A 19452-nucleotide genomic window follows, 5' to 3' on the forward strand; every position below is an offset into this window, starting at 1 on the left:
CCTATGCAACTTCCAAGGCTAGTCAGAAGGCATGCGCTTTGCTTCATTTACTCTTAGAAGGCAGTCTCCATGATGTGAGAAAGCCTGGGCAGCCACTTGGAGAGGACACACACACATGTTCCAGCTGGCAGCCTCTGCTGAGGTCCCACCTGACAGCATCAATGGCCTGTTCTGGGAGTGAATGGGGCTTTGGATGATTCTAGAGCCCTGTCACTGAGTCAGCCCCAACCTTCAAGTTTTTCCAGCTAAAGTCACAGTTATCGTGGAGCAGAGACAAGCCATCTCCACTGCATCTTTTCCAAATTCCTGACCCACAGCATCCGTGAGCATTATAATGGGTGTTTAATGCCACTAAGTTTGGATGGATTGTTATATAGCAATAGTAACTAAACACACCTTCCTGAATTTTGACCACTGCTGCTCAAAGAATGTATTCACTGGCGAACTTGGGTGTTGTAGGATTAGCTCAGTTGGAGGTTACATCTGAAGCAGTCAAGGAAGGGATCTGCCATTGGACATGGTGAGGAGCGTAAGGTCACACATTTCACCAGTGGTATCTAGAGGTCTGTCTTACACATAGGAGTTGCAGTGATTTCTTTCATGCCACTCATGTGAAGAGAGCTAAATATGTAGGAAAGGGAGACTTGGATTTACATATAAGACAAGAACATTAAGTATGAGCCTTAAAAAGAGAGCACTCCCTTGAAAAGCCATGAACCTTCGGGAGCCAATTACTGGATCCAGAGCAGCCCATCCTAGAGAATAAACTGGCATTGACTCAGAGGTTGGGCAGTGACCTCTAGATTTTGCTTATTGGGAGAGGTCATGAGAGTAAGTATGACCATAAGCTGCCAAGAAAAGAGACTTTGCCTAACTCACCACGACCTTCTCCCCATCTTGATCTACACAGAGAGCTATCTCGATGAAGAAAGAGAAAAGTGACCTGGACTTGAGGGAAATGGCGAAAGGTACCTTCTCAGCAAGGGTCCTGAGACTAGGGTGTGTTGAGAAAATAGCAGAATGTGTGCACGGGTGTTAAAGACCATGCCTGATAATTCGGTATCATTTGCACAATATTTGAGGAAGCCAATTCTCCAACATGGTTCTTCCCCTGAAGCACATAAACTCTATCTCCTGGAGACTCTTTAGTCACCTCATTTAATTGGGATTTAACCTGCGGCTAGATTCAGAATGTGAACTACAATTCAGGCGGAGAAGTAAAACTTTATATTAATAGCTCTTTTGAAATACGGTGTGAGTATTTTTTGTTCAATACCAGTGGGGCACCTGCCTCAGGCAAATATGTGCAATTTCATACTTCATAAAATATTTAAACATCTTTAAATTACTTCCGGAAGAATTCACATGTGAAACTCCCTTTCTTGATAAAATAATGACTGGCTGCTCAAGAATTTGGTATAAACAAGAACAGGCGTCCTATAGGGATATTTGCTTATTGGGTTTCTCTACAAATTAATCCTGTGGTCTCAAACTATTTTAGCCAATTGGCCCAATTTAACTAGTGGTTTGGTTTATTCACATTTCTAAAATTAGGTTCTAAGTTATATTTGTATTTGGGTACATAGTACTCTCTCAGAAAAGCCTTTTTTTCTGAAATATAAAGTAATTCAAGCTAATTGGTAATGTCTACAGGTTTAAAATTCAAATCCACTTACCACACCATTTTAAATTCATTTAATATTAGTATTTGATTTTACTTACTCCTTACCAATAAATTTTTAAAGGGGTTATTCCTGAAGCAGAAGCAAATACGTACAGTTCCATCGGGTAATTTAACTACAATCCAGTGAAACTTCTACTGTAAAGTGATCCAAACTTTACCTACTAAGACTTACTGGGAACACAAATTATTGGGCAGATGCCTCCAAGTAGAAGGACAATCTCTAGTAGAAGATACAGTAATAAATTCAAATTAATGGATTCTTAGAATAAGTGGGGAAAAAAGGCAAGAAGAGATAAATTAGCAATTGGAAATATTAAAATTTTATAAGGCATATACATATTTTGTCATTCTGAAAAGTTGTGGAACTAAATCCTATATTTATCATTTCTTTATCGCCACAGTTAAAATCCTCATCCCTCGGGATATTTTGGGGGGTGGTCACTGTAACAACAGCAGCAACAAGTGTCAGGGGAAGCCTTGAGCTGTGGAAGAACATACACTCAGAGTCAGACAGCCCTGGGTTCAATTCTTGGCTTTGCTAGTTATTTGGGTTTAACTTGAACAAGTTACTTTAACCTCTCTGGGCCTCAATTTCTTAACCTTTAAAATGGGAATATCAATGCTACCTACTATTGTGAGGATTCAGTGAGAGAACTATTTATCATTCTTCAGGCCTGAACAGAACACATAATCAATGACTATTTCTCTCTCTACAGTCAGTCTGACCACCTCAAACCCATGTTCATTTCCTCATCTTTCTAAACTGCTGTTTTCATCCTATTTCTTTTCGATTCAGAGATCTTCAGTAGTTCTCCACTACCTATAATGTAAGTTTCAAACTTACTGCTGTTTGACCTCAAACTTCTTTTTGAGCTTTGTCGTCTACACTTCCTGCCACCCTCCAGCTCACAGGTTTGAATTACATTTGCAATTACTTCATCATACTTTTCAACTCATTCTGTTGTCCCCCTTCGAAGAACTCACTCTGATTTTTGCTCAGAGGAAACACAGCCACTTTCCATAGCTCAGGCCCAGTGATCTTATTTCGTTACCTTGCTGTCCTGCTGACAATGCCCTCTTTTGAACACCTACATTTTGACAGCCTATTAGTCATGGAACCATGTATTCCCTTGAATTGCCCATATTAATGAGTCTTTCTATGTCTTATCTCACTTAATTGTAATCTCCTTGAGGGCAGTGATCATGTTTCATACAATTTTTCACATACACAAGATCAGCAAAGATCTTGCACACAACTGACTTTGATGCAAAAAACCAAAAGTATTTGTTTCCAAAATATAGCCTCTCTTAAATATCTGTTAGTTATTGCTATGTTACTACAGTTGATTTCATGAGAAATCTGCCACCATCCTATTCCTTCCAGAGGGAGCCCAAATGCTAGGATAGCAGTGCTAGCACAGAGGTAAGCTCCCTGTAGATGATGGGCCCTTACTTTGAAAAGACAGAGGAGAGCAGCAATGTACTTTTCACCAGAGGGAGAGAGTTCCATGGTCTCGAATAGCTGGAGCACAGTTATTAAGATTCTAAGGAAGACCCATGGCAAACTGATGGGGCAAAAACTGATGAAGTCTTAACCCCAGGATTTCCCAGACAGTTACATAAGAATCACTTCCAGGAACACCAAGCATGGCTGCTTTCTGCAGAAGGAATAGAAGCTGAAGCAAGGGAACAGCAAAACACCAAAACCACAACAACAAACCAATAGCTAAAGCTAGAACCAGACTCCTTCCATTGTGCCTCCATCCTCCCTGCCTGGATGCCCATTCTCGTACCTATAAACTCTGACACCTGTTGAAAGTCCACCTGTTAAACTGTGGCATGGGTTATGTTTTATTTATTTTTATCTGTTATTTATTTATTTTAATTTTAATTAGTTAACATACAGTGCAATGTTGGTTTCAGGAATAGAATTCAGTGATTCATTGGGTTATGTTCTCATGTATCATTATAGCCCAGTGACCTAACAGCGCCTGACACAGAGTAGGCACTCGAGAAGCGATTTGGTGGGGCGCCTGGGTGACACAGTAGGTTAAGCATCCGACTCTAGGTTTTGGCTCAGGTCACGATCTCACGGCTTCATGGGTTCAAACTCCATGTCAGACACTGTGCTGACAATGCAGAGCCTGTTTGGGATTCTCTCTCTCTCCCTCTCTCTCTCTGCCTCTCCCCAACTTGCACTGTGTCTTTCCCTCTCAAAGTAAATAAATAAACTTAAAAAAAGAAAAGAAGTGATTTCATGAGTGAGTGACTGAGCGAATGACTATGTTCCTCCACGCAAAATACAAAGAACGAATGCACTTCATTCTCTGTAAGCTAGCTGAGTGGGTTGCAATGAAGTTGAGATTCAATGTTTTGAGTCCAGCGGAACTTAGTAAAAACAGATTTAACAGGCAGCCTTTAAGAGAGATTGTAGGCTTGGACGATATCTTGTCCTACTACCTGTGCTGTCCCTTTTCCTCCAGGCTTTAGAGCAGGCTGCAGACCTGAGGGTGGGATGAAGGTGGGATAACAGGCTTCCTCTGGGCTTCTCTTACCAAATCTCATGAGAGTAGTTTGGGAGATGTATCATTAGTTCCCAATTGACTGCTTTGCTAAGGCGAATGTTTAAAGATACAGCACTTCATTTGGGGAGGTTAGCCTTGAAAGATTAAGAGTTAGATATGTTGCCATCATATCAGACTTCATGCCAGAGTTGAAGTTCATATTCTGGATTTATGGGGGTTGGTCTCATTAGCTTAAGGATTAAAAATATTATCTATTATAACTGGTATTTCACAGCTATCTGCTTTCAGAGGAAAATTCTATTTGGTTAGGAAAACCCTTGTTTAAAATTGCATAGTTTCTAAGTGGCCCCTCTCATACTTTTTCTGTTCTGAGGAAACTTCAGACATTCTAATTTCAGATCCACTGTGATTATGGCCCTTCCTTAACTTCCACTTTATGTGATTATCCAAGCCTGGATATTTTTAATCTTCCCCAGAAGTAGTCAAGCCATAGCAGTGGGCCATGTTGCTGATTTGTAGAGTCCTTTTGTTTCCTTTTTAGAATAAGGGACACTGAGCCCTGAGTAAGTGTTTGGCTCCATGCTGAGCACTTTGCATGAGTGACAACACTTCATTCCACAACAACTCCAGGCAGCAGACATTATTATTTTTCCCACTTTATATGAGGAAATAGGCTTACAGAGGTCATGGAATCTGCTCAAGATCACACAGCTAATCAGTGCTTGAACTAGGAATTGAACCTAGGTCCAGAAACAGCGAAGCTCTTGCTTTTATGCAATGTGCATTGCATCTATGAACTGCAAGTTTCAGAAAAATCACAGCCTCCCAGAGCTAAAGAAAAATATGTCTGAAAGATTCTTTCTCTGATAAATCAAGGATCTGAAGGCTTCATAACTCCCATGTCAAATTATTAACATCAATCATAGAACATGGTAATTTATTTAAATGACTGATCATCGAGCACAGCCAGCTATAAACAAGAAATGTGTTCTGCTAAGCCAAAGACTGCAGGGAAACTCAGAGCATCACGCATCTGTGTGGGGGCGGAGAGAAGCCAGTCTTACCCTCGTGCAAGAAAGAAGTCAATAGAGCCTTAGGGTTCTGTTTTTGTTGAAGTAAGAGGTTTTGGCAAGCCATCCATGTACCTGCATACTTCCCCATCAAACAAGCTCTTTGCTTCTCTTCATTTATGTGCCCCCCCCCGCCCAAATTCCACTTCATGTAAGACACCCAGCCTTTCCAAATAATAGCCAAATATACAGAGTGCTTAACAATTTTCAAGTCTTAGTTTAGCAACTGCCCTTTCTCTCGGAATTCACCATCATCAGCAAGCTTAAACATTTGAAACAAAAAATAAAACCGATGAAAAAAACTATCAAGCAAAACTCAAACATTTTAAAGGGATGTGTTTATAAAGTATACATTCATTTCATCTTTCACCTTACTTTCCTAAGACTTTCCAGACCAGATTGTGCCACGCAAGGCAGCAGCAAAGCACTGGGCACATCTTTCCTGCATTCGATAATTTGGGCACCACAACATCAGGTTCCTTTCTGCCCCCTCAGACTTAAACGATCTGCTGTGACCACAGTGAGCTCTTATAGGCCTCCACCTAGACAGCCACAGCAGGGTATCCTGCCTAAATGGGTAACTATCCACACGAAATGTTAGTCTCAGCGGGCAACTGGGTGGCTCAGTCAGTTAAATGGCCAACTCTTGATTTCGGCTCAGGTCATGATCTCACAGGGATTGAACCCTCGTGGGGTTCCATGCTGAGTGTGGAGTCTGCTTGGAATTCTCTCTCTCTCCCTCTCTCTGCTCTTCCCCTGCTCACTCGCACTCATATGCACACACTCTCTCTCAAAATAAAATAAACACTATGAAAAATAAATAAATATTAGTCTTAGGCAAGAAGCCCAATTTCCATTGGAAATTTATAACTCTGAAAGCACACGATTTATGACACTCTAACTTGTCAAAGTCCCTCGGTCTCTAACACAATATCTTTCACTTTAAAAGGTTTTATTCTGATCATAATTATGGGAAATTACTCATTAAGGATGAAGGAATATTTATTACCTGAGTGAAAACACAGAGCAAAATTCTTGACCCCTCAGAATGAAAGAAAAATAAGAGGGAAAACTAGAGTTTGAAATGACCCAAAATAGCACATCAAATACATAAAAAGAAAACATAAAACGAATGTAAGAGCTAGTAGACTTTGTCCATTTGAGAACCAATTAAAATAAAACAAAACTACAGGGGTGCCTGGGTGGCTTGGTCGGTTGAGCATCGGACTTTGGCTCAGGTCCTGATCTGGCAGTTTGGTCAGTGGACCACCTTGCACTCCCTGCTGTCAGCCTGTCCCTGCAGAGCCTGCTTCAGATCCTCTGTCCCGCTCTCTCTGCCCCTCCCCTGCTTGCGTTCTCCCCAAAATAAATAAATATTAAAACATAAACAAAAATAAAACAAAACTACAGAGCGGTTCATTATTCCCATACCCTTGACAAGTGATACGAATTATTGTTCGAGGAAGAGGAAGCAAGTATGATGAGGCTTTGTGTCCAACTGAGGATAAAGAGCTAGGTCTTGCTTTGTGTGGCTCTTGTGTTTGGGCCAGTCCTGTGATCCCTAAAGGTGCATCCTAACATCACTTACCCACCCCAGAATTGAGCATCATGTTTTCCTCTTTTAGAATTTTTTTTTAATGTTTATTTATTTTTGAGAGAGAGAGAGAGAGAGAGAGAGAGAGAGAGAGAGAGAGCGCACACAAGCAAGCAGGGGAAGGGCAGAGAGAGAGGGAGACACAGAACTCGAAGTAGGCTCCAGGCTCTGAGCTGTTAGCACAGAGCCCGACACGGGGCTTGAACTCACGAACCATGAGATCGTGACCTGAGCCGAAGTCGGATGCTCAACCCACTGAGCTACCCAGGTGCCCCTCATGTCTTCCATTTGAATTAATTTCACATCAATTCTTTTTTCCTCACTAATATTACTAGAGGTAGGAGCTAATATTATTCCCATTTGGTAGATGAAGAAACTGTGGCACCAAGAAGTTACATAAAGTCATCCATGGTGACCAGGTGCCCATTAGGACAAAGGTGTTCCCAGCACCCATGCCTCCTGCTTTCTGGGGTTACTGTACAGGTCCGGCTTCTCTTTCTCCTGGAAACATCACTATTCCACTTGAGACAACGTTCCTTAGTTTTCAAGACCCATTTTCCCTGTAGAGGTTTACAGCCACATGTAATTCATGTGTCAAGTTGTGTTATCCATGGGTTAGTCCACTTACACTGGAGAGACAGCACTATCTGTGCTATGGGTTGTCTCTTTGGAAACCCAGTTATTTGAGAAAACCTCAAACCACGTGCAACCAAGCACCAAAAAAATTAATTTTTTCTCCTTAAAATGTCCCTTCCCTGTGCATTCACACAGCACAGTCAGTTCATCAATCTCTTTATGTAAATAACAGTCATGCAGCAAGGGAGGAGGTCTGTTTATTATTTTTGATCCTGTTTTGCTTCTGGCAAAATTTCACAAACAGCAGAAGTTGGCAGAACATTGATATTTTCTTCTGACTGGCTACTGTTCTCTAGCTGCAAGTGCAGAGTGCAACTGGGACTATTCTGGTCTATGGGCCTCGGCTGTGACTGAGGTCAAAATTGCAAAATCTGGGGGAAAAAAATCTCCATATAGGACTTCTCTCTGGAAATAGAGACCCTGGTTTAATGCTTGCTTTCCTTCCACTATAGAACTGCTGTCTTTGGGATTTAGGGTCCAGGGAACAACGGTGGTTTGACCTAACTCCCACCTTGCTTCTTGTCTGCAAAGGCCTCCTGTGAAGGTTACAGGGGCCACCGAGAGAGGTGGGCCCTAGGAGCCCTGAGGAAACTTAGAGGAGGGAAGTGTTCTGCCTCCAAAACTTTCTAGGAGGAAGGGGCAGCATTTTGGAGGTTTGCAAGTAGGGAAAGGCGCTTGGGGGTGGAGGAATCTGTCCTCTCCCCGTTAGGCATGTTCCTACCTAACTATGCTAGATTCCTTGCCAAAGGCTGGAATGCTGCTGCCCTGACATTGACTTTGGACGGAGCATTCCTGATAAAGAGCAGCCAGCCCTCAAGAAGGCAGTGGGAGGGTAGTTAGTATATAGGACGGTTGCTCGGAGTTGTTGCTGGTTTTGGAGGCACAGGGAAGTCCTCCAACAACTTGAAGGGCGGGTGAGGAAGTAAGCACCAGCCAGGGCTAAAATGATGGAAAAAAACAAAACGAACAACCTTCTTTGGTTACAAGTAGACCATGACTACCTATAATTATAAGGGTGATGGGGTTGCACAGTGGTGAATAATGTGGGCTCCTGGGTCATACAGACTGGAGTTCAAAGCCCATCTCTGCCACCTACTTGCTGGGAGAAAAACACAGTAAACCCTTAAGCGTCAAGCCTTACCATATTTATTTTCCAGAGGAGTAAACCTAGGTTTCAGGTCTTCACAAAAATTAAATAAAACACCAATATATGTTGAAAATAGTCCCTGGAACATAATAGCGAGCCCTCAATAGGAGTAGCTATAGGTATTGTGTTACCATTTTTTAAATGTTGTAATGTTTCTAACCCTAAAATGTGTGTTATAAAAAGTCCAATCGCCGCCCCAGACCCAAACCTTTTATATAAATGCACCAAAATGCTAATAAACTATGTGGACAGCCTGCCTCTCCATGGCCAACCCGGACTCCCACTTTCCTTTTCACGTGGGTGAGCCAGTGCAAATGGCATCCCTCAGCCCAGAGGTAAGGCTCCCACACCCCCAGGCCCAGCTGCACAGACTGCGAGAGGCGTGCCTGCGAGAGGCATGGCTGAGGGTTAATGAGCTGAGAAGAGCCTGTCACAACTCCTGCATTCTGGAACAAAGCAGTAAGCGTCACAGAACACAAGCTGCCAGTGTCCAGGGTCAGCCCTGCAGGAGTAACCAAAGGTGGGAGGAGGCGACCAAGTGACAGGAGAAACCTCACACGAACCAGGAACAGAATGGCTTCCTCAGAAACTGAACTGTAAAGCTGGAGGTGAGGAAGTAATTTTACTCTAAACAGAGGAGGGAAAGGAAAAAACTGGCCTCTGAAACCATCTCTCTTCTACCGGTTAGTTAATGTTTAACAACCGCATTGCTCACTACCAAGTTTCCTTATTCTGTCAAGTGCATTTTGCTTTTCTACCCACTCAGGGAAATGTGCTGTTCCACACAATGCACCAAGTGAAAACGCCACGTCCAAAGGAATGACTCAGGAACGCAAGAGTAGAAATAATTCAAAGTAGGGCCACTTGCAGATGCATTGGTCAGGTCTCTGAAAGACAGATTCTAGGGGACAGAGCTTTGTCATCCACGATTATAATACCATTTTATGTAGGTATTCAAACAGCGAATGCATATGGAATTCCTACACAAACGGTCATGTACCATAACAATTAAGGGATTATTATTATCATAGTTTTTTCAGGGTTTCCAGGACGCCATATGCAGACATCAAATATTTTATCCTGTAAAGCAAGGCTTTTTCAAAGTTCAAGATTAACATTTAAGTCATGATGTATGAAGCAGGTACTAAATGAAATTTCTATTCTTTGTAGAGGAGTCTCTTACATGGAGCCTCCTAAGACTATACATATTCCATACCCAAATACAGCAAAAAGCATTCTTGTTTATTTAATCCATTCAACTCCATAACAACAAACTTCACAAATGCTAATGACTGTATTCACGTGCAGTCTTTCATAGCCTAGGAATTCAATAGTGATGAAGATTATCCCTCAGTTAAAAGGAATGAAATCCCAGAGGAAATGGGCAATGGAAATTTCTTAAATAATTTGTTTGAATTAGTTTGAGAAAGGGTGCTGAGTTTTTAAATTACCAACTGGGCATTAGAAACTTTATCTACACTTTACAGCATTTCTTTTAACTCTTCTACACAAAGGCCATTAAATACAGGAAAATTTTTATAAAATTGGCAAGAATCTCCAAGTTAACTGCCCAGTTTAGAAAATCACAACAATTTGGGAAGGGGATTCAGACATCATAGATTCACTCATCAGGCACAGAGATATAACTCTACTACTGACTGGGTAGAGCCCTTGCTCCCAGGCTCCACACTGGTCATCTCCCTGGCCTTTGACTCTGGCCTATCTCTGATCAGAACCTAGCCCCCTTCCTCCAGTTCTGCTGCTGTCCCTCAGCTTCAGAGTTTCCTACCAAGTGGTTCCAGGAGCCAGGAACACTTCCTGCCCAGAACAGTCTCTTTTATTTGCCAGGAGGTAGGGAACAACAGGCCTTGCTGTTTATCGATATGAGCTGAAACCTGGCCATCATTTCAGGTCAGTTCAGGGCAACTAAGAATAATCGCTGTACATTTATTACTAAGTAAACTGATGTTACTAAGTAAATGAAGTAAAGGAAACCACATTTGGGAAAAGCAGATTTCACTACAGCTTAAGATTAAAACAAAACAAAACGGCAAAACACCAAACCAAAAAAAAAAATTTTGTTTTAAATTTTGTGATATTTTTTTTTTAATTTTTTTTTTTTTCAACGTTTATTTATTTTTGGGACAGAGAGAGACAGAGCATGAACGGGGGAGGGGCAGAGAGAGAGGGAGACACAGAATCGGAAACAGGCTCCAGGCTCTGAGCCATCAGCCCAGAGCCCGACGCGGGGCTCGAACTCACAGACCGCGAGATCGTGACCTGGCTGAAGTCGGACGCTTAACCGACTGCGCCACCCAGGCGCCCCAGATTTTGTGATATTTTTTTAAGGACACAAAACTGTGGCAGTATGTATGCTTACCTTAGTCAACTTGGTATAAAGTATATTAGTTATTCTTCATTTAATGATACAGCGCCTTGAAGGGCTATACGTACATGGATGTTTGTTTAATATATGTATTTTTCTTATATCTAGCACTTAGTATGTTCCAGATACTGTGCTCAGTGTTTAACTGTATTATCCCATTTAATCCTTGCAGTAAGTCTGAGATAGTAACAGCAGGTGGAATGGAGTACTAATGGTGAGGTTGGGAGTGTAGAGGGAAGGGGTGTTAGTGGATCTTCCTACTCAAAAGAGATCAATGGTAAAAGTGATGGTGATTTGATTACTAAGAACTTGCTCTACACAACACATGCTTTTACAAAGGTGCAAACAGTAAGGCTTTGCAATGGATTTCATTCTCTATTTTGGGAAATGCATTTAGGAGGAAATGTTTTATGTCCTTGAAAGCATCTGGGAGAGATTTAAGGTCCTCTATTAAGAACTCCAGTCTTATTTAGGGGGGAATGGTTAGAATACCATTATCACTGGGATTGTGAATCTTTCTTATTTCTTATAATAATTTTAAATACTATAAATAATACTGGGGTAGTAAAATATGCTTTTATGACTATCATACTTTTTCTCAGTGTGTCATTTGGTGAATACAAGGGTATGTGAATTACTACCATTCACTTATCAAGACTGAATATTCATCCAAGATTCTTGCCATCCATATGTATGATCTTTAAAATAAGCTAGAAAGAGGAGACTTGGAATGCAGAAAGAGAAAACCTTCTTTAGCTCAAAATACTGACATGTATATTAGTTACTTGCGACGGCCTAGTTTCTTTACAATCCCTACCCTTTTCCTTTACACTGTTCACGCCTGTGTTTTATCAGAGTGTTACAGAGGCAAGGCAATGCAAATCATTGGTATTTTAGTCAGCTCTGCCTCTGTCAGACTTTTAAAATTGTCAGGACTCCTACGTCTTGTGGGGAAATCATTTGAGACTGCGGCCAGACATTTTGGATTTTTTTGTTGTTGTTGTTGATTTCCCTTTTTTTAAAATAGCAATAGCATGTTCTGTAATTTTCAGTTATCTTGCAACCATTCCATTTATTTATTTCTTTTTGAGAGAGAGTGAGGGAGCAGGGGAGGGGTACAGAGAGGGAGGTTGAGTCCCAAGCAGGCCTGCATTGTCAGTGCAAAGCCCCACACGGGGCTTGAACTAAGCTGGAATCAAGAGTTGGATGCTCAAATGAATCAGCCACCCAAGTACCCACTGGGTATGCTCCATTAATTGAGCCCATTGCTCCATTTAAATTCCTTTAGATTCTAAATTAAAAAGAGACAGAGACACAGAGAGACAGACAGAGAGAGAGAATTCAGGAACTCAGGTCGTTTCAAACAATAGTGTACAACTTTTCCTGCCCTAGGCTGTACCGTTCTATAGTGATTGCTATGGTCCCATGTGACTTTACATGGGGGTTTGGCTACACAGAAAGGCTAATTTCCCATGCATTCTGTGGTAACTTTTCTACATTTTGTGGATTATCTCCAAAAGCATCATTCATAATGCAAATGCTATGTACTATCTCTTTGCGAGCATGAGGAAAAGTACCTTAAGAATATGTTTTCAGGCTTCCTGAGAAACTTGTAAGTTGCTTATACAACTAAACAAACAAGCTTTATTAATTAAAATGACCTATTACCTATTAGTTCATTTTATTCTGTCATACTGGCAGAGACTTCATACATGAAGTATGAACATAAACCAGAGATACATTTAGATCATGAAGTCGGAAATGGACTTTGAGCCACACTCATCGATGCCTGAGTCTCAGAGAGTCCATATCCCACGTCACAGCCAAGGAGAATCTGACGCTACTGAAGGGTTTCCTTTTTCTTTCCTGCGGGGCAACTCCACTTTGCAGTAATGGAATATCGTGAATTAGCTGAGATAATAGCAGACCCCTTTGGAATTTGCCCAGGGCTTCAGCTTTATCATAGGTGAGACAAACGAGAGCCAAAAAGCAATAATCTCTTTCTTCTGGCCTAGCAGTACCTATCGTGTAGAGTTATTTGAAGACTGGTTGTATTCTTAGTAGAATTATTAACGCTGCCCATATACCTACTCCTTCAGTTTTCTGCCTGGCAAACATATAGGGGCCACCTAAACAGGTAAGAATCTTCCTTTATTTGTTAATTTTTATAAAGAGATGTCAATCTTGTCTTTACACCCAGTTGATTTTTAGAGTACATGGAGCTGGCCTTATTTGAAAACAAAAAATATTTACAATTTACTCTCAAAATATAACCTCAAACTATCTATTGCCCAATCCATGCAAGAAATATAGTCAAAGAGAATTATCTGAATGAACCACAGGTCCTGAAGCTTCCTCAATCAGCTTTTCCAAAATGCGTTCCCCAGGGAACATGATTTTATAAGATGTCACTTCCTGGTATCCGGTGAAAAATGGATTCATGATGAAATACACCAGCTTGAACAAAGTTAAATTACTTTCCGCAGGATTTCTCTGGGCCTTTCATAAGTGTGAATTTCCAAAAAGGGAAAGAGGATATAGCATTTCTCAAATTACTTAACCACAGAAACATTTCTCCCCTGAATATCTAACAGGACTAGTGTTCTGTGAAGCCAAATGAGAAACTATCTCTAGACAGCTTCCATGCTATTTCAAGATTAAGGAGAAGAATCAGGTTGCATACCTGAACCTCCTTGTTTTGAGCCACTCACCCCATCCCCAAATATTTTTACTGAATTATAATTTGTTATTATGCCCCTGGTTTCACTGCAGGATCCTATAGGAGACTTGCAATTGAATTCACTGCAGGAAATGTTTAATTTATCCACTACATCTCCATATTGTAGTGTCCCCTTTGTGAGATCTGTATGAAACTGCTCTCATATATCAAGTTCTCGGGAGAAAACTCTCCCAAACATCAAGTCCCAGGAAAAGCTGCGCTGGTGTGTTTTCACCATGGCAAATCTTCCCCTGATCGTGTTTTCCTCTTTGCTTAGATTAGGGAAGCTCAGGCTAAATTTAAAGCCCACTTTTAATAATTATTTAGCACCTTACGTTTCATATTTTATGTAATATCTCTTTAATATATTAAAGGGATGTAATATAATCCCTTTATTATATTAATTAACCTATATTTTTCTCTTCATCAGATTTGTCTTTTAATAACCTTCACAGAGTTGTATATTCTTTTATACACTACATCAAATCCTTTAGATAATGCATTAGAATGTAAATTAATCTATGATGTCTTTACCCACATGAAAATCATATTCACACTGCCCCTTAGGAGACAGATAATGATTTTCACATGATCCTTACTTCATTCAAATATCAGATATGCAACTCGTGGTCTCCTATCTTCTTGTATCTTCTTCCTAGACTTACCACTGGGTTCGCATAGTTAATGAAATGCACAAGGCACATGCTCATTCATGACCCATCGTCATGAAATCCCAACTGATATGTTTCCTTCTGTATAGAGGTTTACCAAAACCCACTTTTCATTTTCTCTCTGTCTAAATTTTTTCGGGTCACCTGAAGAGCTAGAAGCACTGCCCATGACTAGGTGGCTAAGGAAATGAGGAACCTTGCTTTGTAAGAGTGGACCAGCATCGAGAATTTACAAAGAACTAAACACTGACTGGGGAGAAGAGGAGAAAAAAATGAATCTCTACTCACTGAAAATAATATCACATAATCCAGATTTGGCAATTACCTGCATCTGGGATGTGTGTTTATAAAATTAGAGCTAATAGGGGCGCCTGGGTGGCGCAGTCGGTTAAGCGTCTGACTTCAGCCAGGTCACGATCTCGTGGTCCATGGGTTCGACTCGCATCGGGCTCTGGGCTGATGGCTCAGAGCCTGGAGCCTGTTTCTGATTCTGTGTCTCCCTCTCTCTCTGCCCCTCCCCCACTCATGCTCTGTCTCTCTCTGTCCCAAAAATAAATTAAAAAAAAAAAAAAACGTTGAAAAAATTAGAGCTAATAAAAGCAGTGACATGCAGCTATGGATGTCTCAATTTGGTTAAAATTAAACTCTCAGGTTTTACATATCATTCTTTGCTAATTCCCTTCTAGTACTTATTTCTTAACTGCTTGCATTTTTAATATGTGATCACTTTTAAAATGTTATGCAAAGTTCATTGACTTAATTCTCCCAACAGATTTTCCTGTAATTTTCGGTTAAACAGTACCCTTTATGTACAGGTCCTTCGGTCACCAGCACTGAACAGAAAGAGGCTCTGATTCATGAAATGTGAATTTCTGACAGTTGCCACTTTTTTAAAAAAGAACTTGAGCAATACAGGACTGATGCATTCTCACCCTGTTTTCTGTGTTCCATCTGTTTTTCTGCCAGTGTTTCCACCCTCCATTTCTGAAAGTGTTTGGGTAAGAAAATACTGGACATGGAGAAAGGGCAATTCTCAAAGAATAAATGATTGTTTAATTTCCGCTGACGCTATCCAGTTGGGGGGCTGGGGCTCTCCCACCAGGATGAGCAAGGCTACCACTTAGGTCGGGCAAATTCCCAAGATGCCATGTGGCCCGATGGAGTGATGAGAGACAGACAGCACATCACTAATACCCAGTTCCATTCCCTGGGAGCAGAAGGAAGGCAGTTTACTCCACTCTGGTTAAGTTCAACTCAGATGTGATCATTAAAAATATAGTCTCAGATAAAAAGTCAATGAGGGACACCAAGGTGGCTCAGTCGTTTGAGCATTGAACTCTTGATTTCGGCTCAGGTCCTGATCTCATGGTTCGTGAATTCGAATCCCATATGGGGCTCGGTGCTAAACGCAGAGCATGCTTAAGATTCTCTCTTTCCCTTTCTCTCTGCCCCTCTACCACTCGCTCGCTCTCTTTCAAAAATAAATAAAAGTCAAAGAAAATGCAAATCTGACTTTCACTAATTCTCTTGGTTATGAAATTTTCTACATTTTGCATTTTCTGTCAAGAAAAGACATCTTTCTGTGAGCACAGGGGCACACTCACACGGACATTCTTTGCGATAGGCCAGGCACTGCAATACCTCCATTTCACAGTCCTGGACTCTAGAGAAAGAAAGGTGTTTTTTTTGTTTTGTTGTTTTTTTTTTTACAGTTTCTTTATAATTATAGGTAGTAATGATATTTAAATAGTCCCCAAGACTGGCTGTCCTAACGTGCCCATTAAATTGATAATGAGAGCATTAAACAGGTATCAAAGAAACATGTCCAGGTAGGTATTAAATGACATAATAAGAAAAACAGAAATAAGAACTGCCTCTCTTTCTTAACATAATACCTGTGATCATGAATCCCAGAATTTTAGACATGATGGGAACCTCACGTTTGTTTAATCCAAACCCTTTATTTTATGGAGGAAGGAAAGAATGCCCAGAGAAGTTGTAGCGTGCCCCAGAGCACACAATTAATTAGTGACAGCCATAGAACTAAAATCTGACTTCCACTGTAATAATTTCCTTGACAAGTTGTAGAAAAATTATAAGCCACTGATTTATTCTACATTAGAAAGCTGCTCTGTTTTCTTTTCAACTTATTATTTTAGGTTTAAGGAGTCCCTGCTTTGCACACTCTTGTTCAAGGAGTTACTGACTCAACCAGAGAGAGGACTTGAGAACCAGAATAAACTTTAGAAACCAGAGACTGACCATCTCATTTTCTCATCAAGAAACAAAGGCCAAGTAAGGTTCTGAAACTTGCCATAGTGAAAGAATGAGAGGGGGTCTAAATAAGAGCTGCATCCTGGTCTCCTTTTTTTCTGGTTCAGTGAATTTGACTACAATCAGGTCCATATCATGCCATTTTCAGCATTCAAAATAATTTTTAAAAAATAGTACAATAGCAAGATGAATTCTTCCACAAAGCAAATAATCACATTTATGTATTTGCCTAGATTTGGATTTTCCAGATAGCATATGCATGAGTATATAAGCTTTCAACATGGTGCACCTGTAGCCAATGCATCATAGCTATCAAATGACAAGAGATCCCAATTCTCCCTTCCTGTGGCCTAACATACTCTTCCTCCACCTCCCCAGCATCCCCCCTCTTGTCCATTCCCAAGTGCCTGCTACTGAGGCAAATAAAGACCATTATTATTTCCATTCTCTCTCCATACAACAATTTACCCATTGATTCAGCGAGATTGTGGGGTAGGGATTCTGGGCAGTGTGACTGATGATAAACTTTCACTTTGCAAAGCAATCCTCTATTTTAAACTTCTCTTCTCTTTTAACTGGACTTAAAACTCCAGAACTATAAAGAAGGCTAAGAGAAATAATGCGTGTGTATTTTGGAGCATACCCTAAGATGAGCAAGTTTAGATTCATCCTGGGTTTGAGCAACTAATTCTGATCCTATGCATCATCAAAGATTCCTTTATTTCTCCTCTTTGTTTTCCTTCTCATGAGTGCATCTGCTGTTGAATCATGTCCATGCCATTCAATGATTAGCTCACTATAATGAGGTCAGTGGGGAGCAACTTACTCTTGTTTGCACTGTTCCCAACAACCATGAGAGATTATGATCATCAGTAATAATGCCCCAAATTATAATGATACAATGCTAAATTCTCCATGAAAGATCCACGATAGAGTAAACAATTTTACTGATGTTGCTGTCATTTCAAGATACCACTATGTGAACTACAAAAAATAATGGTGCTATTAATTTAATACGCACTTGATAAACTTTAACTGAATGATTATAGGTCATCAGTAAAATAACTTGACATTATGCATTATTGGATACTAGCTGTTCAAGGAAGGTAAAACACACAGCACTTTGCTTCCATTAGCGAAATAAAACCTGACTGGAAATAGCATTGTGAGTGACCGATTCTGATTCTGTCATATGGTTTGTTGCTGCATTCCGAGTAGAAAAGACTGAAATGACTTTGGCATATTACAAAATCTAAAATAAATCTCAAGTCCAATACTTCAACCTTCATTATAAAAACCAGAAACAGTTTAGTGTATTGCAGAGCATGAGCTTCAGAGTTATATTAAAATACTAGCACCTACTATGTAAACTGTAAGAAGTTACTTGACCTCTATGTGTCTCTGTTTTCCTGCCTTTAAAATGGGTATGATAATAGTATGTGCTCACTTAGAAGATTTTTTTGAGGGTAAAATAAATTGAAATATATATATATATACATATATATACATATATATATACATATATATACATGTATATATATACATATATATATGTATATGTATATATATATATATATATGTATATATATATATATATATATATGGCTCCCGGAGTAGTGCTTGAAACATTATAAATGCTCAGTCAATATTCTCTACTCTTACCCAGGAAATTTTGCTTCTGCTATCATAATGTCTTACTATATCATTGTATAATATCAACAAATGATGAGTTCTCAATGGCTGGACTATTGGAATTTCTTCATGCTTCCCTATGATCTTCATGATCACTCTTAATTTCTAGGCATACATTGCTTTCAAACACTCTGTTGCCCAGCACAAAAAGGTGAGAATGCTCACATATTCTATTTAGGCAAAAGAAACATAGACTCAGAGTATCCTTTCAACGATCACGCATGTGTTCACAACTTCAAATCCTCAGTAGGAATATAACTTTCATCCAAAAAACACATAAAGAATTTTAATGAAATCAATCGTTGTAAATACATTTAAGGAGATCTGCAAAACAACTTCAAACTATTTCTATATGCAGTGTTTCTAACATAATGCACTTCACATGCATGCTGAAGAACATTTAACGAGCATAGATGATAAAGCATCATCAAACGTTTGCCAAGCTCCTGCATCCATAGCGATGATGGCATCTGGCAAAGCACCATTGTCAGAAATCTCTAAAGCTTTAGCTGGTTTTTATTCTAAGACTAATGTATTTTTAAATCAAGCCACAGGGAAATAATTACTTTTGTTTCTATTCAATCAAGACCTGCACACAGAGTTTATGGAATGACATAATATCCTTCCTGAAATCAGACTGGTATGTAGGACCAGTATCCTTCACACATAACCAGTTCCTGAACCTTTACAAACAAATCCTAATTTCCAAGGAAACAATCTCATCAACTGCTACTCGCTAGAATACATATTGTTCCTTTTGGAAACATTACAATAAGATTTTCACGATTACAAACCCCAACTTCCCTTCTAAAATTCAATAAAATCTTAAACTCATTTATTTAAGTGGAAATTGTGTTTGTATAATGGCTCTAGAAATTCGTGGTAAATTTCGTATCACCAATATAATAATTTAGTTATTGGGTTTCTTGTTTTGTGTTTTTGTTTTTGTTTAGCCCAGGAGGGGCGTGGTCATAAACTTCATAAACTTATTGTGATGATGTGGGTGTATGTGTGTGTCTTTTAAATGAGCACCAGTTAGGAGTCTCTTAGGAAT

At 39.9% G+C, this 19452-nt stretch overlaps 1 protein-coding gene across 7 annotated transcripts in view; it reads right to left on the minus strand.

Moving 5' to 3' along the window:
* The window catches only part of STARD13 (StAR related lipid transfer domain containing 13), a 540351-nt gene that overhangs the window by 163324 nt on the left and 357575 nt on the right, over positions 1-19452 (minus strand). The window lies entirely within an intron of this gene.

The sequence above is a fragment of the Prionailurus viverrinus genome, chromosome A1, assembly GCF_022837055.1.
Source record: "Prionailurus viverrinus isolate Anna chromosome A1, UM_Priviv_1.0, whole genome shotgun sequence".
NCBI lineage: Eukaryota > Metazoa > Chordata > Mammalia > Carnivora > Felidae > Prionailurus > Prionailurus viverrinus.